The sequence below is a fragment of the Phalacrocorax carbo genome, chromosome 5, assembly GCF_963921805.1.
Source record: "Phalacrocorax carbo chromosome 5, bPhaCar2.1, whole genome shotgun sequence".
NCBI classification, from domain to species: domain Eukaryota; kingdom Metazoa; phylum Chordata; class Aves; order Suliformes; family Phalacrocoracidae; genus Phalacrocorax; species Phalacrocorax carbo.
The window spans coordinates 57,158,009-57,167,221 of NC_087517.1; the positions used below are offsets into that span (position 1 = coordinate 57,158,009).

The 9,213-nt window shown below is 40.3% G+C and overlaps 1 long non-coding RNA gene across 1 annotated transcript in view; it reads right to left on the reverse strand.

Moving 5' to 3' along the window:
* The window catches only part of LOC135313701 (uncharacterized), a 135,921-nt gene extending 127,671 nt beyond the window's left edge, over nucleotides 1-8,250 (reverse strand). Inside the window, exon 1 of the long non-coding RNA XR_010373238.1 lies at nucleotides 8,157-8,250. This is a non-coding gene — a long non-coding RNA (uncharacterized LOC135313701). The remainder of the gene's footprint in view (nucleotides 1-8,156) is intronic.
* Nucleotides 8,251-9,213: the final 963 nt, after the last annotated feature.

Sequence of the window (9,213 nt, forward strand, 5' to 3'; positions counted from 1 at the left end):
AATGAAAAGAGATATGTTATAAAAACTCTTTTAGCATGTTCATAATTTCATGTTTGCTATTACTATTGACACCTACAGATTAAAAAGTAAATCATAAAAACACTTCTTATATTACAGACTTTAAAACCAATATATATTGATTCCAGTTGCAGTTTCCTCTTGGTTTGAGATTTTTGTTTGGTCAGAAAGAAAAAGAAACAAATTATTTGTACAGTATCATGAGGCTTCAATTTTAAATATCAGAATTTGAGTATCTGGCAGGTACACACATTGGAGTAAATATGTTGTTCTGAACACAAATTTTGCTTTTATTCAACAAAGCAGAACTAGTAGACTATATAATAGATTTGAGCAATGTTAAGACTACACTAATTTGAAAGAAACAAGAACATGTTCACTAAATCTTAATCCCATTGGGCTCAGCGAAAACTTTCCTCTTAACATCAAAGAAATCAGGAATTGGCCTTTATGTCAACATTAACCCCTGTACCTTAGCTTTCCCACTGGACTTTGCACAAAGCAGTATGTCTGCTGAATGCATGTGGTAACAGTATACATTTCTGTGCTTAACACATCAGAAAATTGTAAGGATCTTGCACGAAGCTGGATTACTTTGTTTTTACTGGATGCATCAAAATAGTCTTCCTTTATATTTTGTACTATGAATTTATTGTAGTTTTCACAGCACGTCATGAGAAGCAACATATGAACATAATACCAGGTCTAAATTTCTAGAAATACATGACCGCCATACTGAGCTTCTAATTGTTTGCCATCAGAAGTGATGGGTTCCTTTCTCTTTCTGGTGCATATCAGCAGTAATGGGTTATACACTCCATACAATTATTCCATTGCTACTCTATTGCCCTTTTTGTGAAATGTGACAGAATGGCCAGAACTCAAGACCATCTTCCTCCTTTTCCTCTCTTCCCACTCCTCCCATTCCCTCAGACACTTGTCCTGACCCAGAAGCTAAGACTTGGCCTGCCCTGGAGACTTTGGCCTCTTCCCACTACCCTGTCAGGCTTTTCATTGCATCTATTTGGTTCCGTTATACAGCACTAAATGACTTCCAAGACAGAAAAAAAAGTGACTTGGGATGAGGACTATTTCTGTGGTGGAGGGAAGGAAGAATTCTTAACCTTGCCCTGGGAATGAAGCTACTCCAAAGGTATTACAACTTTCTGATGATCACTTTCTGGCTGGTTACCCTCAGTAAAAGATGACATGACTAATTCTGTTTTCCCAGTTGTTGCCATTGACTATGCCCAGCATTTTACATCCTCAGAGTCAGTGGCTGTGAAGAGTAAATAGGGAAACTCAAAGAAGACCTTTGTAAATGTGGATCAAGGATTTCTTCTCCCTTTCTTTTTAAGTATGGTCTGGTATCGTGCGTATTCATTTACTCTTGAAACAGGCAATATGAGTGCACTGTCAGCAAGTTTGTGGATGACACCAAGCTGAGTGGTGTGGCTGATACAATAGAGGGAAGGGATGCCATTCAGAGGGACCTTGACAGGCTAAGAAAGGTGGCCTGTGAGAAGCTCATGACATTCAACAAGGCCAAGGGCAAGGTCCTGCACCTGAGTCGGGGCAATCCCAAATACGGATACAGGCTGGGTGATGAGTGGATTGAAAGCAGCCCTGCAGAGAAGGACCTGGGGGTAGCTGAAAATGAAGATGAAATAGATGAAATGAAGTAGATGAAAAACTGAATATGAGCTGGCAATGTACACTTGCAGCCCAGAAAGCTAATTGTATTCTGGGCTCCATCAAAAGAAGCATGGCCAGCAGGTTGAGGGAGGTGGTTCTGCCCCTCTACTCTGCGCTGGTGAGACCCCACCTGGAGTACTGTGTCCAGCTCTGGGGTCCCCAGCATAAGAAAGACATGGACCTGCTCAAGCAAGTCCAAAGGAGGGCCACAAAAATGATCAGAAGGTTGTAACACCTCTCGTATGAAGAAAGACTGAGAGAGTTGGGGTTGTTCAACCTGAAGAAGAGAGGGCTCCAGGGAGACCTTATAGTGGCCTTCCAGTACTTAAAGGGGGCCTGCACAAAACATGGGGAGGGACTCTTTATTAGGGAGTCTAGTGACAGAACAAGGGGTTTTTAAGCTGAAAGAGGGTAGATTTAGATTAGATCTTAGGAAGAAATTCTTTATTATGAGGGTGGTGAGACACTGGAAGAGGTTGCCCAGAGAAGCTGTGGATGCTCCATCCCTGGATGTGTTTGTTCAGGGCCAGGCTGGATGGGGCTTTGAGCAACCTGATCTAGTGGAAGGTGTTCCTGCCCATGGCTGGGGGTTGGACTAGAGGCTATTTCAGGTTCCTTCCAACCCAAACCAATGATTCTATGATTCAGATTTACATCTCACTTCAAAGCACACCTTCTGTCTGTGGCATCCATTTCTCCCCAGTTTGGCTACTTAGTTTATCCATTTTTTGAAACACATTTCATTTTGGGAAAGATTCCCATCCTGCCTCAAAACTGAATTTTTAAAAAAAATTTTCTTTCAAATAAAATTTGAATCTGTGCTTGAATGCTTTCTAATCATCTACAGATAGAAATGTTAAAAAAAAGACTTGCGACATACCAGTTTAATTTAGATTCAGATGAAATAAATTTTGATTTTGCAGTAACAAGTCTGCAAAAGTGTTTGTAACTGTCGCAGAGTTGTTTGAGGATCAAGATAATTACAGTATACAGGATAGCAGAAAATATAATATACTGGCATCCTATGTCTATTCAGCTAATCTTCATCCCTTGACAGATGTTCAAACACAATATTTTCATAAACTGACTTAAAACAAAGGCGATTCTCTTAACAGATATACACCACATGATAAATAATTCAAAGTATGTAACCATTTAAATCATATTCTATGCAAAAAAAATCTTAAAAATGTGGTGGAGTCTCAAATGTTCATTAATTATGCTCACAGAAGGCTTTAGATTAAAGATCAAGGTGTGCACATAGCAAAACAAAATATGTTATGAAAAAAGATAATTACAGTGGCAACTCTAATAACCCAATAACAATGAGTTTCATTGCATTTCCTCTTTGACCTTCGTTTCCAAAGGCTTTGGCATTCAAACTGAATTTAGCCTGCACACCATTCTGAGGACTTAATTTTGTGTAAGATCTTACAGGCCTGGGAAGGAATTCACTGTTGTACATGGCCAAGGTGTCCCTGCCCACCCATGAGTCCTGCAACACTTCTTTTGGGGGCCTCCATTTCATTTCGCAGAACAGCAGTTGTCATTCCAACTTATCCTCTGACATGGAAGTTTTAGGAAAGGGAAACCATGCAATAGTTAATGACTTGCTCCTCTCCCATTTTTGTCTTGAGTACTTGCCTATCTGGGACTCATCCAAAAAGCTGCTCTGCACTGCAGAGAGAGAAACCAGCTTACATCTTACTGAATGAGAAACTGAGAAGCTGAGTTCAGGTGGACTTGTCTGGCAAACATATTTTGGGATTGGGTTCTCCTCAGTTCCTACAAAGCTTCCAGAAAGACAAACAATAGTTTTATCAAGAAGTTGTGGGGTTTTGTTTTCTTTACTTTTCTTTTAAAGAACAAAACACTTTATTGAACTGTTATACTTTTAAAAAATACATATCTATAGTAAAAAGTCCTACCTTTTGTAGCGTTTTTAATGAAAAATGCATTATTAGTCCTAGTTTTTTACTTCAGATATCTTATTTTCTTCATCTCTCATCTTACAGTGTATCCTTTTTTTTTTTTTTCTCCCTGTAGGCAAATGTTACCTAGAAAATATTATTTAAAGAGATGTGCTGGTTTTGGCTGGGATAGAGTTAATTTTCTTCACAGTAGCTAGTATGGGGCTGTGTTTTGGATATGTGCTGGAAGCAGTGTTGATAACACAGGGATGTTTTAGTTACTGCCGAGTAGTGCTTTCACAGAGCCAAGGACTTTCCTGCCTCTCACCCCACCCCACCAGCGAGCAGGCTGAGGGTGCACAAGGAGCTGGGAGGGGACACAGCCAGGACAGCTGACCCCAACTGACCAAAGGGATATTCCACACCATATGATGTCATGCTTAGCATATAAAGCTGGGGGAAGAAGAAGGGAGGGAGGGGCATTTGGAGTTGTGCTGTTTGTCTTCCTAAGTAACTGTTATGTGTGATGGAGCCCTGCTTTCCTGGAGATGGCTGAACACCTGCCTGCCGATGGGAAGTGGTGAACTAATTCCTTGTTTCACTTTGCTTGCGTGCACGGCTTTTGTTTTGCCTATTAAACTGTCTTTATTTCAACCCATGATTTTTCTTGCTTTTATTCTTCTGATTCTCTCCCTCATCCCACCAGGGGGGAACAAGTGAGTGAGTGAGCAGCTGTGGTGCTTAATTGCTGGCTGTGGTTAAACCATGACAGTCCTTTTTGGCACCCAGCGTGGGGCTTGAAGGGTTCAAGATAACAACAGGTTTTATTGGAATGCACTAGATTGAATTTATAGCTGTTATTGCTGTTTAGCTATTAAGTGATAGACTCCTATTCTTTCCATGGGGTTTGCTTGCCTTATTGTATATTAGAATCTAGTGCTCGTTAGTGGCGCTTTTTGCTTTCACTGCTTGCTGTACTGCTGTACTGCTGATCTTCTTATGCTGCTGTGCCTGGGAAGATACTGATAACAGCAATGGCCAACACCTGGGCAGGCATATGGTCAGGGCATCACTGCTCTTTCTGTGCTGCTGTACTGGACAGGCTGGAACTCCAGTATCTACTCAAGCTGAACAGACTGTGCCCTGTGGATGAGTCTACATGGCAGGATCACACCCTGAAGCATCTGTGGCCATGGATAAGCCCATGCCAGAGCAGGTACATCCCGAAGCATCTGTGGCCATGGTTATGCCTGTGCCACAGCAGGTATATCTCTGAATGGATTGTGGCCCAAGGATAAGTCCATACTTGAGAAGGTACACCTCAAAGCATCTATGACTGTGGATAAACCATGCTGCAGCAGGTACACCTTGAAGCATCAACGGCTGTGCATGAGGTCACGCTGGAGCACCTCAAAGCATGTGGTAATGGATAAGCCCACGACAGAGCAGGTACTCCCCCAGAGGGACTGCAGCCATGGGTAAGGCCATGTTGGAGCAGGCTTACTTCTGAAGGGACTGTGGCTGTGGGTAAGGCCACGCTGGAGCAGGTGTATCTCTGAAAGGCATTGTGGCCCATGGAGAAGGCCACACTGGAACAGGCGCACCTCAGAGTGACTGTGGCTGTGGATAAGTCTCTTCTGCAGCAGGTAGAACCCTGAAGAGTCTGTGGCTCACTTGGAGCAGGTATGCTCTTAAGGGATTGCTGTCTGTGGATAAGTCCAAGCCAGAGCAGGAGCAAGGAGTTCATTGCAATGTTAAACCCAATGGTCTGGTCCAAAGGGACCAGGGTTGGAGACTGTAATGGAAATACCTTTAAATTGTTATAACCTGGGATTTGAGTTGCATGTTATGGGAATTACTATAGCAGAAAGCCCTTGCTGCTGGCCAGGCTGAGAGCAGTAGGAGATCACTGCAATGTTAAAACCTGTAACCTGGCCTAAAAGGGCCAGGGGTAGAGACTGTAATGGAAATACCTTTAAATTGTTGTAACCCATTATTTGAGTTGCATGTGTAGGAATTACTATAGCAGGAACCACCTGAATGGTGGACAAGCCTTGCAAGAAGCACTACAAGAGCAACAGTGACCTGACCTGAGCTGGCTTTGATGCCCAGTAACTCCATGCAACACACCACCTCCCCTGTCCTGCGCGACCACCATAACAGATGGAGCCCAAATTCATAGACTAAATGAACTCACCAGACACTTTGGGGACATTTGTGAACTTTTTAAAGACATTTTGCAGAGGTAGTCCATAGACTAAGGGAATGATATCTGCCTATTATATCAAAGGATGGAAGGGGTGGGGTGGTTAATAAGATTGTATTGGATAGTGTGGCACCTGAGCATGATGTAAATGGTATGGAGTAATGGGTGGAGAATGGTGGAGAATTTCATGTTGTATAATAAACCAAATAGTATTTTAAAAGCATACACCACATACTTGAGTGTAAAATACAGTGGTAGGAAACAAAAAGAGAATCGTCATTTTTTTGTGTTTCACTGATTTTAAGACTGACTGTAGCCTGGCTGTATTACATATATACTTAAGCATTCTAATGGCTGCCATAATTTTTTTCTGACTTGCCACAGACCCGTGTAGCTGTTCTGATAACTGGGGATCACACTTTAGCATTTTGCCCTTTCTTCTTTGAACATCTCCAGGGCAGCCTGAATTGTATGGTAACTGAACTGACCAGATGGCCAGCTTGATTTCAGAAAGTGCAAAGTGAACATAGTATGTCACATGCCTCATGCCTAAGTTATATCATGGCTTAATGTTTTTTTGCTTAGGAGTTAATTTCCTATAAATAATTTTCTGCTCCATGAATTACGCTACTTGAGATACTTTGTTTCTTCCCTCCTTCCACTTCCAACTCTGTGAATTATCACAGGCTGACCTGTGCATGAATTATTGTATGTCTCCTCTGAAGATACCATTCATTTGGACTCATCTTAAAAAGTTATATTTTCCTCATGACTAAATTTCAGCAAATTCATACACAATTCTAAAAGCCAAACATTTAAACAGTCTGCACTAATGGCATTGCTAGTATTTGTCCTCCACTACTGACTGCACCCTCCCTAGCAAGTATTATTCTATTGCTCCTCAACTAAGAGGTTTAGACTGAGAATCACAAAATTATTTCAGATCCTATCTTCTATCAATTTATTTGGAAAAGAGACACCAAAACAGTTTAAGACCTAAATACCTTTAAAGGTTTGCAATTGGGTTCTTGAGCTGAAACAGAACCTTTTGTTTTAGACTGAGGTAACCTTCTAAGCAACAAGCAAAGGGAAAAACTCAAGAACAATTCTGAGTCAAGGTGAAATTATTGATAGCATTCAGTTACAGCCTGTCCATTCTTCTATGATGGAAGAATATTTCTCAGGAACTATATAGCAGAACCTTTGTTCCCACTGCTTATTAACTGCCTTCTTCAATCCATGGAGAAAGGTTTCTATGTGGTAACTTTAAAGGGAAATAATACCCATCCTTGTTTTAATCAGTGAAGAGAAAATTGTTATACGTATGTTGTTTGTACCATGTGTAGTTGAATTTCAGATACAGACTGGAAACAAGACTAGAAAAGGGCCATTAATATGACCATGAAAGGTAAGTAAGAGCTATTAAAAACTAAAAAATACAAGGCAAATCACAAAACCCCTAAATCAGACCTGAGTTTGACTTCTGTCTTAATCTCTGCCATGCAGCTGTGGATCTGAACCAAGTATCTTTTTAGACTTAATGTAATTATCTACAAAAATACTTAATATTACATCCTGGAGTTCTCATTTTAAAGGGAATTTTTCTCAACAGTCCATGTTAATAATAGTTTACTTTTTCCCCATATCCAATACTTGAATTTAACAGATAAAATCAAACCCCTTGACTACAGAAATACTGAAAGATGCATTTCATTATAACCTAGCAACAATTTATTCCCACTAACATCTCTCAGCAAGTAAACGTTCAGTTGAATGTAGCTGCTTGGCAAAAAAGATCAGAGCCATTTAGAAGTCATAAGCATACAGCTTAGTGGAGGAAAACTAGAAAATTTCTAAAAACTCTTGGATCTGCTTTTCATTCTCCAATGACCAGAAACACATACATGCACAGAAGCTCATCTTTTTCTCCCAGGTCTCCTGCCTCTCCTATAATCCACAATCCTAGGCATCTGTTCACCAAGTACTTAAAATGTAGGTATTTAGATTATATCAGCCCCTTCATGTGAGCATCCTGGTCGTAGGTACTGTGGCAGTAACCCAGAGTGTGTGTGCGTGAGCATGTGTGTGTGTGTTGCTGAGACCTGAGCTTGATGTAAAGTATTTCTCATCTCAAATGTTCTCATCAGGTGATAATCTTTTAAAAGATGAGAGGCTATTTCCCTCAGCTCAAGAAGGATAACTCTAGATTTAGCTAGTTATTGTGGCCACCTGTAAAAGGAGCTATCTATATAATTAGTAATAACAGCAATGAAAACTTGTAATTGTTCTAGCCTTTCCTTTGAATAAGTGTTTACTAAAACACATACCTGAGGGACATGGCGTGTTTTTTATACAACAAGCTGCTCTTCTCAGATGAAAGGGATAGAGAACGGAAACCAATTCATGGCTTGCAATCGTCATTCATCCTGGAATAAAAATGCATGTTTGCTGGTTAGCAGTGCTATGTAGTTCAAAATTCAAGAATACAGTAGATAGAGCTGACAATGAAGGAAATGTTTCCTGACAACTAGAATCTGTAATAGTTACAGAATATAAGTATGGTCACAACTTACTGAAATAAATGCATTGCCTTAGAAACCTTACACAATCTCTACTAAAATACATAATCAGACAGGCCAGGAAGAAAGCATGGATCTCATCAGCAAGGATATTGTGCATTTAGTTTGCCAATTGATTTTTTTCTGGAGGCAGGCTCAAGCAAACCTGGTTGATTTCACATTGTTAGTCTTAATTACAACCCAAAATGCAAGGCACAATTTAAGGGGAAAATGAGTGCGGGAAGAACAGGTCTAGTGCATTCAGGGTTTGGATTGATTTGTAGTGCAAAGGTACAAATCTCTCGGTACCTTTGCAAAGGATTTCTTGCTGCTTTCAACCTTGTAGCATTCATATCAGGAAACCCCGAGAAGCCAACCAGCAGGATGAGGTTCTGGGGTAATTACAGGTCAGGAATCAGTGGCAGCCCTAACAGCTGGCTGTTGATTAAAGAAGAAACTCAGGCCCTGTACAGAGGGCCTGAGAAAGAGCTATACAAGACTTCATACAGTGCTTGAGTCCTGAACAACGTAACTACGTATTTGTAAAGCCAAATACTACAACAGCAGTGTCTTTTGTAGGGCAAACCAATCATTCATTGTGCTTCTTGCACTTACAGACAAATTAATCATGACACTCAAATTCTTCTTTTTTTTAGTAAATACAGGACAAAACTTATTTTCTAAGACAAAATTGTTGATCAAATGAGTAATTTGAGATGTTGCTTTGCAGAAATTTTACAACTGAGAAATAACAGGTTTACTACTTTTTTTTCTTTTCTATATTAATGTTATATCATTCATTTATCTTGGTATCTAGATATGTGAA